The 17,424-nt window shown below is 42.4% G+C and overlaps 1 long non-coding RNA gene across 1 annotated transcript; it reads left to right on the forward strand.

Annotated features, from left to right (window-relative positions):
- The first annotated feature begins 13,868 nt into the window (after positions 1-13,868).
- Positions 13,869-15,758, forward strand: LOC116352872 (uncharacterized). The gene is made up of 4 exons (XR_004202713.1): positions 13,869-14,247; positions 14,602-14,648; positions 14,952-15,029; positions 15,379-15,758. It is a non-coding gene; the product is annotated as an uncharacterized LOC116352872 (long non-coding RNA).
- Positions 15,759-17,424: the final 1,666 nt, after the last annotated feature.

Consider the following 17,424-nt stretch of genomic DNA (forward strand, 5'->3'; position numbering starts at 1 on the left):
TTGTGTCTCTATTTTAGTTTGGTCAGGGCGTGAGTTGGGGTGGGCATTCTATGTTTTGATTCTGTGTGTTATATTTCTAGGTGTTTGGCCCGGTATGGTTCCCAATCAGAGGCAGCTGTCAATCGTTGTCTCTGATTGCGAACCATACTTAGGCAGCCTGTTTTCCCACTATGGTTTGTGGGTAGTTGTTTTCTGTTTTGTGTATTGCACCTTGCAGAACTGTTCGTTTGTTGTTTTTGTGTCACGTTCTGACCTTTATTATACCTTTATACCTTATTGTTTTGTATTTATTTAGTATGGTCAGGGCGTGAGTTGGGGTGGGCAGTCTATGTTTGTTTTTCTATGATTTGGGGATTTGTATGTTTCGGCCTAGTATGGTTCTCAATCAGAGGCAGGTGTCATTAGTTGTCTCTGATTGAGAATCATACTTAGGTAGCCTGGGTTGCACTGTTTGTTTGTGGGTGATTGTCTATGTTAGTTGCTTGTGTCAGCACAGGTCTTATTTATAGCTTCACGGTCGTTATTGTTTTTGTATTCAGTGTTCAGTACTTTCTTTAATTGAATATTCATCATGAACACATACCACTCCGCATTTTGTTCAAGTGTTCGTATTTATTAAACGCATGATGAATACTTACCACGCTGCACCTTGGTCCTCTTCTCCTTCTCTCGACGACATTCGTTACACATACCAGCTATGTTTTTTTTATGTTTCGCAGCAAGAGGCTCCGCTGATAGCCAGGTGTAGCAGTGGTAATGTGTTGGGACTGCTGTTGGGACAGCTTTATGTAGTCCCTAACAGTTTGTGGGCACCGTTTGTCACCGTTATGGTGCAATTCATGTATTGTTCAGTGTTGTGTAGTGGCTTTGCTGGCATGCATATTATTATTAGTATTTTTTGCCCCACCAAGATTTACATGCTAGAATCGTCGCTGTGTGAGTGGGAATTTATGCAGAACTTGTTGGTGAGCGCATGGCACACTACAATACATATCTGTCTTGACAACACATAGGAAAATAAAAAAACGTAGTCTGGGAAATGAATACGAAGTTATTGTCAGAGGTAATGTCAAAGCATAACCACTAAATTACATCAATATCTGCTGTTGCCCTTTTGATAACTTTTGATAACGGGACAGCTTCGCAATTACACACGTCTCCAGAAAACTGAGTTAGGACGCTCTCTGCTAACAGATACAATTGCACAATTTGAGACGCTCTGACATACTGTAAGATTCCAGTCCAGTGGGTCAGATTAAATGTACGGTGATATCTCGTGCTCAGGTGCTAAACCGATCTCATCTTTCCACAACTGACAAAGGGCATTTTCCTATATACCTACATAAAGTGTCTTAATAGGGCATCGGGCCACCGCGAGCCACAACAGATTCAACACTCCTTGGCATAGATTCTACAAGTGTCTGAAACTCTATTGGAGGGATGTGACACAATTCTTCCACAAATGGTGTTTGGTTTTTTATTTTTATTTTTATTTCACCTTTATTTAACCAGGTAGGCTAGTTGAGAACAAGTTCTCATTTGCAACTGCGACCTGGCCAAGATAAAGCATAGCAGTGTGAACAGACAACACAAGTAAACACGAGTAAACAATTAACAAGTCAATAACACAGTAGAAAAAAAAGAGAGTCTATATACATTGTGTGCAAAAGGCATGAGGAGGTAGGCGAATAATTACAATTTTGCAGATTAACACTGGAGTGATAAATTATCAGATGGTCATGTACAGGTAGAGATATTGGTGTGCAAAAGAGCAGAAAAGTAAATAAATAAAAATAGTATGGGGATGAGGTAGGTAAAAATGGGTGGGCTATTTACCGATAGACTATGTACAGCTGCAGCGATCAGTTAGCTGCTCAGATAGCAGATGTTTGAAGTTGGTGAGGGAGATAAAAGTCTCCAACTTCAGCGATTTTTGCAATTCGTTCCAGTCACAGGCAGCAGAGAACTGGAACGAAAGGCGGCCAAATGAGGTGTTGGCTTTAGGGATGATCAGTGAGATACACCTGCTGGAGCACGTGCTACGGGTGGGTGTTGCCATCGTGACCAGTGAACTGAGATAAGGCGGAGCTTTACCTAGCATGGACTTGTAGATGACCTGGAGCCAGTGGGTCTGGCGACGAATATGTAGCGAGGGCCAGCCGACTAGAGCATACAGTTCGCAGTGGTGGGTGGTATAAGGTGCTTTAGTGACAAAACGGATGGCACTGTGATAAACTGCATCCAGTTTGCTGAGTAGAGTGTTGAAAGCTATTTTATAGATGACATCGCCAAAGTCGAGGATCGGTAGGATAGTCAGTTTTACTAGGGTAAGTTTGGCGGCGTGAGTGAAGGAGGCTTTGTTGCGGAATAGAAAGCCGACTCTAGATTTGATTTTCGATTGGAGATGTTTGATATGAGTCTGGAAGGAGAGTTTACAGTGTAGCCAGACACCTAGGTACTTATAGATGTCCACATATTCAAGGTCGGAACCATCCAGGGTGGTGATGCTAGTCAGGCGTGCGGGTGCAAGCAGCGAACGGTTGAAAAGCATGCATTTGGTTTTACTAGCGTTTAAGAGCAGTTGGAGGCCGTGGAAGGAGTGTTGTATGGCATTGAAGCTCGTTTGGAGGTTAGATAGCACAGTGTCCAAGGACGGGCCGGAAGTATATAGAATGGTGTCGTCTGCGTAGAGGTGGATCAGGGAATCGCCCGCAGCAAGAGCAACATCATTGATATATACAGAGAAAAGAGTCGGGCCGAGAATTGAACCTTGTGGCACCCCCATAGAGACTGCCAGAGGACTGGACAGCATGCCCTCCGATTTGACACACTGAACTCTGTCTGCAAAGTAGTTGGTGAACCAGGCACGGCAGTCATCAGAAAAACCGAGGCTACTGAGTCTGCAGATAAGAATATGGTGATTGACAGAGTCGAAAGCCTTGGCAAGGTCGATGAAGACGGCTGCACAGTACTGTCTTTTATCGATGGCGGTTATGATATCGTTTAGTACCTTGAGCGTGGCTGAGGTGCACCCGTGACCGGCTCGGAAACCAGATTGCACAGTGGAGAAGGTACGGTGGGATTCGAGATGGTCAGTGTCCTGTTTGTTGACTTGGCTTTCGAAGACCTTAGATAGGCAGGGCAGGATGGATATAGGTCTGTCACAGTTTGGGTCCAGGGTGTCTCCCCCTTTGAAGAGGGGGATGACTGCGGCAGCTTTCCAATCCTTGGGGATCTCAGACGATATCGAAAGAGAGGTTGAACAGGCTGGTAATAGAGGTTGTGACAATGGCGGCGGATAGTTTCAGAAATAGAGGGTCCAGATTGTCAAGCCCAGCTGATTTGTACGGGTCCAGGTTTTGCAGCTCTTTCAGAACATCTGCTATCTGGATTTGGGTAAAGGAGAACCTGGAGAGGCTTGGGCGAGTAGCTGCGGGGGGGGGGGGGGGGGGCGGAGCTGTTGGCCTAGGTTGGAGTAGCCAGGCGGAAGGCTTGGCCAGCCGTTGAGAAATGCTTGTTGAAGTTTTCGATAATCATGGATTTATCGGTGGTGACCGTGTTACCTAGCCTCAGTGCAGTGGGCAGCTGGTTGATGGTGTGTTGGTGATGGCGCTGCTCCAGAATCTCCCATAAGTGTTAGATTGAGTCGAGATCTGGTGACTGAGACAGCCATGGCATCATGCTCATCAAACCATTCAGTTACCATTTGTGCCCTGTGGATGGGGGCATTGTCATCCTATGGGGGCACATAGCCATGGTAGCCAAAATAATGGCAAAAAATGGCCTGCCCAGAATTTTTATTCATAACCCTAAGCATTATGGGATTTTAGCTGCTTAATCAACTGGAACCATACCTGTGTGGAGGCACCTGCTTTCAATATAATTTGTGTCCCTCATTTAGGCCTACTCGTGTTTCCATTATTTTGTCAGTTACCTGTACATGTTCAGCATGAACAATTATAGATAACACAAGGACATCTGTCACGGCTGTTGAATAAGGAGGACCAAGGTGCAGGGTGGTGAGCGTACATATTCCTTTATTTAGAAAAAAAGACGCTGAACAGAACAATAAACACTACAAAACAAATCGTGAAGCTAAAGGCTATGTGCCCTAAACAAAGTCTACTTCCCACAAAGAAAGGAGGGAAAAAGGGCTACCTAAGTGTAACAGTATAACTTTAGACCGTCCCCTCGCCCATACCCGGGTGCGAACCAGGGCCCCTCTGCACACATCAACAACAGTCACCCACGAAGCATCGTTACCCATCGCTCCACAAAAGCCACGGCCCTTGCAGAGCAAGGGGAACTACTACTTCAAGGTCTCAGAGCAAGTGACGTCACCGATTGAAACGCTATTTAGCGCGCACCGCTAACTAAGCTAGCCGTTTCACATCCGTTACATAAGTATGGTTCCCAATCAGAGACAACGATAGACAGCTGTCCCTGATTGAGAACCATACCCGGCCAAAACATAGAAACACCAAATCATAGAAAACGAAACATAGAATGCCAACCCCAAATCACACCCTGACCAAACCGAATAGAGACATTAAAAGGCTCTCTACGGTCAGGGCGTGACAACATCACATTTACCATACAAAAACTTCTATTGCAGTCACAAAGTGTAAAAACATGTGACATTTCTGTTATGGTTTTTGTGAGGCAAAAAGATCAGTATTACAACATCACAGATCCACAGTCATGTATCAGCAATCCCTCAGAATCACATCCCTAGTTGGTGTCATGAGGATTTAGCTTCATACCAATCCTCTCAGATCGAGTCCAGAACTGGGTGGATTTCAGGTTTGGGCGCAAGAAATAGAACTGTTGCTGTTGACTTGGTAGTTTAGTCCACACTTTGAGGGTGAATTCTGTAGGCACAACATGGATGTATTTTCTGTTGCATATCATTGGTCCCGACCTGCAATAGATTTTGTATACATTCATATGGTCACATAATACCATGTAGGCCAAGTGGGGCCAAATCAAGGATCAGCAGTACATATATTTTCTTTGGTCTGTAGATCATATCTAGGAATGGATTCTCAACATCTGAAAAAGGTTGCTTGCTTGTAGTCATTGAAGATCATCAAAGCTGAAAAAGTGTATCTGAAATTTGAATTCCTGGCTATCTTGATATTAATAATATCTAAATCTTTAAAAAAATCTTTGCTAAGATCAACCACTTATTTAAAGGGTTTTGGTATTTTTACAGGGTTTATTCTCGTCCATGGGGAGTTCAGGATGCATTGACAACCCAATCCCAATCCCAAACCAATCCCTCCTTCCTAACCCTAGAGCCTTTTTGACTTCCCGTCATCCAACTGAAAGGACTAGATATGTATTAACAATATGATAATCTCTCAATCTTAACCCTCTGGTGGCAAGGTAGAGGCCCACCATATTGTTAATACTTATTTAGGCTTTTGAAGTTAACAGGGAACTAGGTTAATTTGGGATTGGGGCCCACTCCTCATTGGCTACTTACTAGCTAGGATCCAGAGGCGTGACACTGATCTGGACACAGATGTAGGAGTAGTAGCCCTGCGGAAACACAGCGCTCAATCCTGTCATTTCAAGGGCCACCTGGCAGACAGAGGGAGACAGAGAGCATAATATCTCAACAGTGTTCCGCAGTGATAGCAGGGACAATCTACTAACACTTAACAAAAATATAAACGCAACATGTAAAATGTTGGTCTCATGTTTCATGAGCTGAAATAAAAAATCCCAGAAATGTTCCATACGCACCAAAAAAAAATGTGTACAAATTTGTTTACATCCCATCTCCTTTGACAAGATAATCCATCCACCTGACAGGTGTGGAATATCAAGAGCTGACTAAAGAGCATGATCATTAATTATACCTTGTGCTGGAGACAATAAAAGGCCACTCCAAAATGTGCAGTTTTGTCACACAACACAATGCCAAGTTTTGAGGGAGTGTGCAATTGGCATGCTGACATCAGGAATGTCCACCAGAGCAGATTTTAATGTTAATTTCTCTACCAAAAGCCGCCTCCAACATTGTTTTAGAGAATTTGGCAGTACTGTACATCCATCCGGCCTCACAACCTGCAGACCGCATGTAATCACGCCAGCCCAGGACCTCCACATCTGGCTTCTTCACCTGCGGGATCATCTGAGACCAGCCACCCAGACAGCTGATGAAACTGTGGGTTTGCACAACTGAATAATTTCTGCACAAACTGTCAAAAACCATATCATAGAAGCTCATTGCATGCTCGTCAACCTCACCTGGGTTTTGACCTGACTGCAGTTTGGTGTCGTAACTGACTTCAGTGGGCAAATGCTCCTCTTCGAATGCCACTGGCCCGCTGGAGAAATGTGCTCTTCACAGATGAATCACGGTTTCAACTGTACCGGGCAGATGGCAAACAGCGTGCATGGCGTTGTGTGGGCGAGCGGTTTATTGATGTCAATGCTGTAAACAGAGTGCCCCATGATGTTGGTGGGGTTATGTTATGGGCAGGCTTAAGCTACAGACAACGAACACAATTGCATTTTATCGATGGCAATTTCAATGCACAGAGATACTGACAAAAAGATCTCCCCTCTGATGAGGGTAGATGTGGTGGGGAGATGAGGGTAGAACAGTGAGCATATTAATGCTAGTCTCTTAGCTGTAGAATGTCAGCTGTCAGAACTTTCTTAAGTCAGAAACCCTTGACTTTTTCCACATTTTGTTACGTTACAGCCTTATTCTAAAATGGATTAAATTGTTTTTTTCCCCCTCATCAATCTACACACAATACTCCATAATAGAGCAAAAACAGGTTTTAAGAAATTTTTTATATAAGTGTTCAGACGCTTTGCTCAGTACTCTGTTGAAGCACCTTTACAAGCAATTACAGACTCGAGTCTTCTTTGTTATAATGCTACAAGCTTGGCACACCTGTATTTGGGGAGTTTCTCCTATTCTTCTCTGCAGATAATGTCAACCTCTGTCAGGTTGGTTGGGGAGTGTCGCTGCACAGCTATTTTCAGGTCTCTCCAGAGATGTTCGATCGGGTTCAAGTCCGGGCTCTGGCTGGGCCACTCAATGACATTCAGAGATTTGTCCCGAAGCCACTCATGCATTGTCTTGGCTGTGTGCTTACGGTCATTGTCCAGTTGGAAGGTGAAAATGTATCAATTGACCAATTTGACACATTTGGGCAAACTCCTGGCAGACTTGATACAACATATTGTGTAGTAATGTAATTCTTCACTGGATTAGTCGGAAACGTTGCACACACCATTGCTGCCATCTGGTGGCCAAAATCTCATTCTAGCCAATGGAAAAGCAGGAAACAAAATGTCTGCATCCTCCTAGCATAAATTAATCATGAAAGAAGAACTTAAAGAGGTATTGAGTTAGTAGAGTAAATTACTACTAGCCTATAACATAGTGAGGAAACACACAAGCACAAAATACGCCAACATGACACTAAAAATGGCTTTTACCTCTCAGTTTGAGTGAGTGTCCAGTCTAGAGGGGTCATCTGACACACCCAGGAGGACGTCTAATGTACCAACCTAGGATATGTGAGTTGCTACTGTACATAGAAAATGCTAATGTTATGTCATGCTTGGGAGGTCAATGAAGGAGGTACACTCCAAGCCAAGTGACTTTGTTTGTCTATTTGAGCCTCTTGGTAGCTATGAGACACAAATCCTAACCTTCAATTCTGGGATGGAGAACTTGAAGCTGGTGGCAAGTTTGGTTTTGGCTACACAGTGCTTGAGTTTCTCCAGAGACTGTGAGCTGGTCCTGTCCAGAGGAACAGATATCAACCAGAAGTCTGTCATGACTTGTGCACCCTGGTGCCACCTCTCTCTGCCTTCCATGTGGCGTCCCCTAATCTCCAAAAACATAGAAAATGAAATGGTAATTTATTATGTGGACCCCATTCCATATAAAATAGGCTATATAGGACAATGCAGCTTTATAACACAGCATAGAATACTGCAATGTATTAAGTAATTTAGATCATGTAGCTACTGGACATGGTTTTGTCATCATGGCCATTAATAAAATTATGAGGAACCATACACCTTAATCTAACAGGCTAACTCAAGTGGATTTTACATGAAAAGAAAAATCTGATTTCTTCCCTATATTGTTATCATTGGGTCCATTGCCGTAATGAAGAGCACTTTAATAGTTTGACAAAAACAAATAATTGACATGTCAATAAGTGGTCTACATCAGAAAATCAACACATTTGACATCTAAGGCTACTACTGCCCATCCCCTATTCCGAGCTACTGTACGCTCACAGTGATCAGACATTGGTGGCTTGGGAAGAGAGAATTTCACAGCTTCCCGCGCCGAACATCTGGGCGAAAACAGGACAGCCTTCTGCTAAAATGAGCATTGTTACATCATTGAGAACGAACAGGTAAATGCGCAAACATTTACATACAGCCAGTGACTCATTGCTTATTCAGAGGCATCCTCTCAAGTTTCCCATATCTATGCACTTATTTTAACAAACTGGTCTCAGAGCATTTCGTATTATTCTGTATGCAGTGGCGTGTATTTATGGCTGACAAGGGAATCCAGACTTTCCCCAAAAAATGACCAACAAAAATATATGGGAAGCCAGTTTGGATTTGGTTTCAGACTAATCTGTCACGCCCTGGTTGAAGTATTTTGTGTTTATCTTCATTTATTTGGTCAGGCCAGGGTGTGGCATGGGTTTTTTGTATGTGGTGTGTTGGTATTGGGATTGTAGCTTAGTGGGGTGTTCTAGTTAAGTCTATGGCTGTCTGAAGTGGTTCTCAATCAGAGGCAGGTGTTTATCGTTGTCTCTGATTGGGAACCATATTTAGGCAGCCATATTCTTTGAGTGTTTCGTGGGTGATTGTCCTTAGTGTCCAGATGGTCCTGTCTCTGTGGTTTGCACCAGATAGGGCTGTTTTGAGTTTTCACATTTAATTGTTTTTGTAGTTTATTGATGTATAGTTTTCCTTTATTAAACAAACATGAATCATCATCACGCCGCATTTTGGTCCGGCTCTCCTTCAACTAAAGAGAACCGTTACATAATCACAAGCCAAACGTCCTTATTGACAGAAAAAAAACTTGAATTGTTGCATCTCGTTGTGTTGTTATCCTCCAGTGGCTAGCTAGATAGCTAAAATGATCCCTTTCCTAAATTAGCCATCGATGGAGATAGGGATTTGGACTTACCTAGCTTGAACATGCTTTAGGTCGTGTAACTGATTGTTACGTGCAATATGTTTTGTGGACTTCACCAGACATGTTGATCTCCCGGTTTTATAATGAAACAAATGTGTGGTTGAATTTATTCTGCCAATCTGTCTTTTTATTGTCTCGGCCTTAGGCCTATATACAGTATGTTACAAATGAAAATTCGTATTATATGTTACAAATATGCAGAAGGTGGCAAGGTGGCTAAAGTTAGCTAGCTGGCTAACATTAGCTAAGCTAGAAGTTAGGGTTAGGGGTTAAGGCAGCTACACGGTTTACGTGCGTAGATCTACGTGTGTGCATGCTCATAGGTGGACTTGGTTTTGGGGGATAGCTGACTCTTTTCGTTGCATTACATCATGATCGAAGTGGGATCGTAGTCAGGAGCAACTTCGGCTCCCAACTCATTGCAGGCCAGCTGCTGCTACCAAGGCCAGAGTGCTTGTCGGGGGACCCAACAATTCCCGCTGATGGAAAACCTGATGCGACCATATCCATGTAAGATATACTAAATACATTTGATTACACATATGATGTGAAAAAATAAATAATAATGTGCACCCCTTGGGGTCCGAGTTTGGGAAACCCGGGGCTACACAGTTGTTTGCCTTCATGTTCCTGTTTTTTTTACCTTTATTTAACTAGGCAAGTCAGTTAAGAACAAATTCTTATTTTACAATGATGGCCTACCCCGGCCAAACCCTCCCCTAACCCGGATGTCTCTTCGGTCAATTGTGCTCCGCCCTATGGGACTCCCGATCACGGGATACAGCCTGGGATCAAACCAGGGTCTGTAATGATGCCTCTAGCACTGAGATGCAGCGCCTTAGACCGCTGTGCAATTCAGGAGCCTGGAAACGCTTATTTTATTCAAAGGTTCTTCTGGCCTTGATGACTCCAACAAGATCTACAACTACTACCATTCAATAGTCAGAAGAATTTCAGAGAACTGCTTTGGGATCCTTTCTGCAAGATGGAGGATCCTGGGATGAGCCCTTGAGGTTGCCCCAGAGAAAGCTGAGACCATTGTGAAGACCTATGTGGCTCTCCACAATTACTTTTGCACTACAGACACTGACAACACAGTCATCAACACAATACAGTGCCTTGCGAAAGTATTCGGCCCCCTCGAACTTTGCGACCTTTTGCCACATTTCAGGCTTCAAACATAAAGATATAAAACTGTATTTTTTTGTGAAGAATCAACAACAAGTGGGACACAATCATGAAGTGGAACGACATTTATTGGATATTTCAAACTTTTTTAACAAATCAAAAACTGAAAAATTGGGCGTGCAAAATTATTCAGCCCCTTTACTTTCAGTGCAGCAAACTCTCTCCAGAAGTTCAGTGAGGATCTCTGAATGATCCAATGTTGACCTAAATGACTAATGATGATAAATACAATCCACCTGTGTGTAATCAAGTCTCCGTATAAATGCACCTGCACTGTGATAGTCTCAGAGGTCCGTTAAAAGCGCAGAGAGCATCATGAAGAACAAGGAACACATCAGGCAGGTCCGAGATACTGTTGTGAAGAAGTTTAAAGCCGGATTTGGATACAAAAATATTTCCCAAGCTTTAAACATCCCAAGGAGCACTGTGCAAGCGATAATATTGAAATGGAAGGAGTATCAGACCACTGCAAATCTACCAAGACCTGGCCGTCCCTCTAAACTTTCAGCTCATACAAGGAGAAGACTGATCAGAGATGCAGCCAAGAGGCCCATGATCACTCTGGATGAACTGCAGAGATCTACAGCTGAGGTGGTAGACTCTGTCCATAGGACAACAATCAGTCGTATATTGCACAAATCTGGCCTTTATGGAAGAGTGGCAAGAAGAAAGCCATTTCTTAAAGATATCCATAAAAAGTGTTGTTTAAAGTTTGCCACAAGCCACCTGGGAGACACACCAAACATGTGGAAGAAGGTGCTCTGGTCAGATGAAACCAAAATTGAACTTTTTGGCAACAATGCAAAACGTTATGTTTGGCGTAAAAGCAACACAGCTCATCACCCTGAACACACTATCCCCACTGTCAAACATGGTGGTGGCAGCATCATGGTTTGGGCCTGCTTTTCTTCAGTAGGGACAGGGAAGATGGTTAAAAATGATGGGAAGATGGATGGAGCCAAATACAGGACCATTCTGGAAGAAAACCTGATGGAGTCTGCAAAAGACCTGAGAATGGGACGGAGATTTGTCTTCCAACAAGACAATGATCCAAAACATAAAGCAAAATCTACAATGGAATGGTTCAAAAATAAACATATCCAGGTGTTAGAATGGCCAAGTCAAAGTCCAGACCTGAATCCAATCGAGAATCTGTGGAAAGAACTGAAAACTGCTGTTCACAAATGCTCTCCATCCAACCTTACTGAGCTCGAGCTGTTTTGCAAGGAGGAATGGGAAAAAAATTCAGTCTCCCGATGTGCAAAACTGATAGAGACATACCCCAAGCGACTTACAGCTGTAATCGCAGCAAAAGGTGGCGCTACAAAGTATTAACTTAAGGGGGCTGAATAATTTTGCACACCCAATTTTTCAATTTTTGATTTGTTAAAAAAGTTTGAAATATCCAATAAATGTCGTTCCACTTCATGATTGTGTCCCACTTGTTGTTGATTCTTCACAAAAAAATACCGTTTTATATCTTTATGTTTGAAGCCTGAAATGTGGCAAAAGGTCGCAAAGTTCAAGGGGGCTGAATACTTTCGCAAGGCACTGTACATCCATCTCACGTTTATTGAAAGCTTCACACCCACTGGGGACCTGCGTACTGGAGAGTGGAGACAGCTGGTACAAGGGGACATCAGCTTTCTGGACCCAAGAAACAGCTCAACATACAGGGCAACCAGAGTTGCTACAGACAAGCGCAGCAACCTCAAGGACTACTTCCTCACACCAGCTGGTCAAGTGTCTTTCCAGGATGCTGCTATCACACGTGGCACCCTACAGTAAATGTTGGAATTTGGTTTGGAAAATGTGCGCATGTACAGTTGAATTCTGAAGTATACATACACTTAGGTTGGAGTCATTAAAACTTGTTTTTCAACCACTCCACAAATGTCTTGTTAACAAAATATAGTTTTGGCAAGTCGGTTGGGACATCTACTTTGTGTATGCCACAAGTAATTTTTCCAACAATTGTTTACAGACAGATTATTTCACTTATATTTCACTGTATTACAATTCCAGTGGGTCAGAAGTTTCCATACCCTAAATTGACTGTGCCTTTAAACAGCTTGGAAAATTCCAGAAAATGATGGCTTTAGAAGCTTCTGATAGGCTAATTGACATCATTTGAGTCAGTTGGAGGTGTACCTGTGGATGTATTTCAAGCCCTACCTTCAAACTCAGTGCCTCTTTGCTTGACATCACGGGAAAATCAAAAGAAATCAGCCTAGACCTCAGAAAAAATATTGTTGACCTCCACAAGTCTTGTTCTTACTTGGGAGCAATTTCCGAGCACCTGAAGGTACCACGTTCATCTGTACAAACAATAATATGCTAGTATAAACACCATGGGACCACGCAGCTGTCATACCGCTCAGGAAGGAGACGCGTTCTGTCTATTATGTGTACTTTGGTGACGAAAAGTACAAATCAATCACAGAACAACAGCAGAGGACTTTGTGAAGATGATGGAGGAAACAGGTACAAAAGTAAAATGAGTCCTATATCGACATAACCTGAAAGGCCGCTCAGCAAGGAAGAAGCCACTGCTCCAAAACCGCCATTAAAAAGCCAGACTACGGATTTCAACTGCACATGGGGACAAAGATCCTTCTTCGGGACCGGTGTCCCTTCAACGGGACGTTTGAGCTAACGTGGGCTAATGCGAGTAGCATGAGGTTGTAAGTAACAAGAACATTTCCCAGGACATAGACATATCTGAAATTGGCAGAAAGCTTAAATTCTTGTTAATTTAACTGCACTGTCAAATTTACAGTAGCTATTACAGTGAATGAATACCATGCTGTTGTTTGAGGAGAGTGCACAATTTTGAACATGAAAAGTTATTAATAAACAAATCAGGCACATTTGGGCAGTCTTGATATAACATTTTGAACAGAAATACAATGGTTCATTGGATCAGTCTAAAACTTTGCACATACACTGCTGCCATCTAGTGGCCACAACCTAATAATACATTATGGCCTTTCTGTTACATTTCAAAGATGGTACAAACAAATTACAAAAGAACGGTTGTTTTTTTCTTTGTATTATCTTTTACCAGATCTTTTGTGTTATATTCTCCTACATTCCTTTCACATTTCCACAAACTTCAAAGTGTTTCCTTTCAAATGGTACCAAGAATATGCATATCCTTGCTTCAGGGCCTGGGTTACAGGCAGTTAGATTTGGGTATGTAATTTTAGGCAAAAATGTAAAAAAGGGGCGGATCCTTAAGAGATTTTTAACAGCTTCTACCCCAAGCCATAAAACTGCTTAACAATTAATCAAATGGCCACCCGTACATTTACTATGTTACGTCTAGTCTATGAGACCAGGCTGCTTGTAAATTAACGTGTGAGTGACCATTACAGTACAGTTGAATTATTTCGCTGGTTCGAACCCCTGAGCCGACTAGATGTTTTTGTGCCCTTGAGCAAGGAAGTTAACCCTAATTGTTCCTGTAAGTTTGTCTTCTAAATGACTAGAATGTAAAATGATTATCAGGAGGATTGTATTACCATGCTTAAGTGTGTTCGTTTGCTCTATCAATATTCTTAATTTTATATAACATCCAAAAACAAAACCTACAGACTTTCTTTACAGAAATCAATGCGAACACCATCTGTTGTTTTGTGTCGTGGCGTCCACGTTTCCACACAGACCTAAAAGTAGACCAATGCGTCCTGTTGTTTGTAGCAACGTGGGGCATGAATATGTACTAATATTCAGAATTTACAAATCTTGTACATTGGTGTTATGAGTGGAAAGTGTCTTTGACAGCCTCGACAATGCAGATATCCAGTGTGAAGATGTATAACTTAAGCCACGGAAAGTCTCTTCCAGAGGTAAGACACGGTTGCATGAATAGCTAATGTTAGCTAGCTAGTTTTCTTGTTAGTTTAGCAAGCTAACTTACAATAAAAAAAACAAGCCAGTTAGCTACTGCTAATATTATTTGATCACCAATTGATAACCAATTAAATTGCGTAGCTAAGTCCTTTTTTCATTAGTTATTGCGCTCTTCAAGCAAAGGCATGCTAAGCAACTAGTCAGTCAGGCAGCTGGTTAACGCTGCATCCATGTCATCAAGCATAGAGGTTAATATATTGCTGTAAAATTGTGTTTGAGGTCACAAAGTATGCGGTAGCTTCTAATAACCACAGTATGTGATAGCACACGTCTCAATATTTGTTTCCCAGTGCCTCTCAGATCGGGAAGAAATTGGCATTGCAAAATAAAGATGTTGGTGAGTATTCCTTTACTAACTAATGGCTTACAGGTGTTTGTGTGCTAGCAAAGTGGCCAGACTATTATTTTACGCCTCACCTCCCTAACTGCTTTTTCTCAGACATCCAACACAAGATCGAGCTCATCCAGGACTTTGAAATGCCCACAGTGTGCACCTCTATCAAAGTGTCAAGGGATGGGCAGTTGAGCATCTGGCTTGCTGTCACGTTCAGATCAAATTTGGCATATATCACTAGAGTAGACAGTATTAAGTAATTACTGTTATGTATGGATTTGTCAACTTCTTTTAACATCCTTTCAGGCACATACAAGCCCAGAATCCGATGCTATGACGCGTATCAGTTGTCCTTGAAGTTTGAACGCTGTCTGGATTCAGACGGTAAGTGATAGACCCACTAGTTGCATTTTTTAAAACTATTTTGCTTCTATGGTCCTCTGGAACTCCGATGTGCTATGGGAATCCCTGCAAGTATCTGTCCCTCCTTTTGTTGTGAAGTGAGTGGCTGGTCCATAAGAAGAGGATCCAGCTATCTCAGTGATGGTGTCTCACATTTTAATATTTAACTAGGGTGCAGTCAGGCACACATTCTCAGTAAACACACACCCAACAATTGCCACGCTGTGATGGACACCAATAAATACAACTTTTGCATTGTGCCAAATTCTTTGCCGGTAGATGTTATTTTTTTTCTTGTAGCTAGTTCTCAGTGTTTTTTTCCCCTTCGCAGTAGTGGCCTTTGATATTCTGTCCAACAACTACACGAAGGTAAGACAGATTTCCTTGGTTGTTTCCTGCAGCGGGGGTTACCTAAACGTGTATTTTTTCAATAAATAAATGTGACCTGATATTGTGTGTGTGTGTAGCTGGTGTTTCTCCACTGTAACTTGTACGTGGAGTTCCACTTGCAGCATGGACACTACTACAGACGCGTATTCCCAAGTTTGGTAGGGACTTTGCTTACCACTACCCCTCCTGCGACCTATACTTTGTTTGGGGCAAGGTAAGTGTTAAAAGCCTAAAGAAGCTGGATCATTCACTGTCTTGATATCCTACAGTGCCTTGCGAAAGTATTCGGCCCCCTTGAACTTTGCGACCTTTTGCCACATTTCAGGCTTCAAACATAAAGATATAAAACTGTATTTTTTTTGTGAAGAATCAACAACAAGTGGGACACAATCATGAAGTGGAACGACATTTATTGGATATTTCAAACTTTTTTAACAAATCAAAAACAGAAAAAATTTGGCGTGCAAAATTATTCAGCCCCTTTACTTTCAGTGCAGCAAACTCTCTCCAGAAGTTCAATGAGTATCTCTGAATGATCCAATGTTGACCTAAATGACTAATGATGATAAATACAATCCACCTGTGAGTAATCAAGTCTCCGTATAAATGCACCTGCACTGTGATAGTCTCAGAGGCCCGTTAAAAGCACAGAGAGCATCATGAAGAACAAGGAACACACCAGGCAGGTCCGAGATACTGTTGTGAAGAAGTTTAAAGCCGGATTTGGATACAAAAAGATTTCCCAAGCTTTAAACATCCCAAGGAGCACTGTGCAAGCGATAATATTGAAATGGAAGGAGTATCAGACCACTGCAAATCTACCAAGACCTGGCCGTCCCTCTAAACTTTCAGCTCATACAAGGAGAAGACTGATCAGAGATGCAGCCAAGAGGCCCATGATCACTCTGGATGAACTGCAGAGATCTACAGCTGAGGTGGGAGACTGTCCATAGGACAACAATCAGTCGTATATTGCACAAATCTGGCCTTTATGGAAGAGCGGCAAGAAGAAAGCCATTTCTTAAAGATATCCATAAAAAGTGTTGTTTAAAGTTTGCCACAAGCCACCTGGGAGACACACCAAACATGTGGAAGAAGGTGCTCTGGTCAGATGAAACCAAAATTGAACTTTTTGGCAACAATGCAAAACGTTATGTTTGGCGTAAAAGCAACACGGTTCATCACCCTGAACACAGCATCCCCACTGTCAAACATGGTGGTGGCAGCATCATGGTTTGGGCCTGCTTTTCTTCAGCATGGACAGGGAAGATGGTTAAAATTGATGGGAAGATGGATGGAGCCAAATGCAGGACCATTCTGGAAGAACCTGATGGAGTCTGCAAAAGACCTGAGACTGGGACGGAGATTTGTCTTCCAACAAGACAATGATCCAAAACATAAAGCAAAATCTACAATGGAATGGTTCAAAAATAAACATATCCAGTTGTTAGAATGGCCAAGTCAAAGTCCAGACCTGAATCCAATCGAGAATCTGTGGAAAGAACTGAAAACTGCTGTTCACAAATGCTCTCCATCCAACCTCACTGAGCTCGAGCTGTTTTGCAAGGAGGAATGGGAAAAAAATGTCAGTCTCTCGATGTGCAAAACTGATAGACATACCCCAAGCGACTTACAGCTGTAATCGCAGCAAAAGGTGGCGCTACAAAGTATTAACTTAAGGGGGCTGAATAATTTCACGCCCAATTTTTCAGTTTTTGATTTGTTAAAGTTTGAAATATCCAATAAATGTCGTTCCACTTCATGATTGTGTCCCACTTGTTGATTCTTCACAAAAAAATACAGTTTTATATCTTTATGTTTGAAGCCTGAAATGTGGCAAAAGGTCGCAAAGTTCAAGGGGGCCGAATACTTTCGTATGTGTCATTAGACTTGGCTTCAACTTGACAAGTTGGAGTTGTTTTACTGTTGACACTACAGTAAGACAGACCTTTTTCGTCTCTCTCAGCTCAGAGATATTCAGACTCAA

The sequence above is a fragment of the Oncorhynchus kisutch genome, linkage group LG14, assembly GCF_002021735.2.
Source record: "Oncorhynchus kisutch isolate 150728-3 linkage group LG14, Okis_V2, whole genome shotgun sequence".
NCBI classification, from domain to species: domain Eukaryota; kingdom Metazoa; phylum Chordata; class Actinopteri; order Salmoniformes; family Salmonidae; genus Oncorhynchus; species Oncorhynchus kisutch.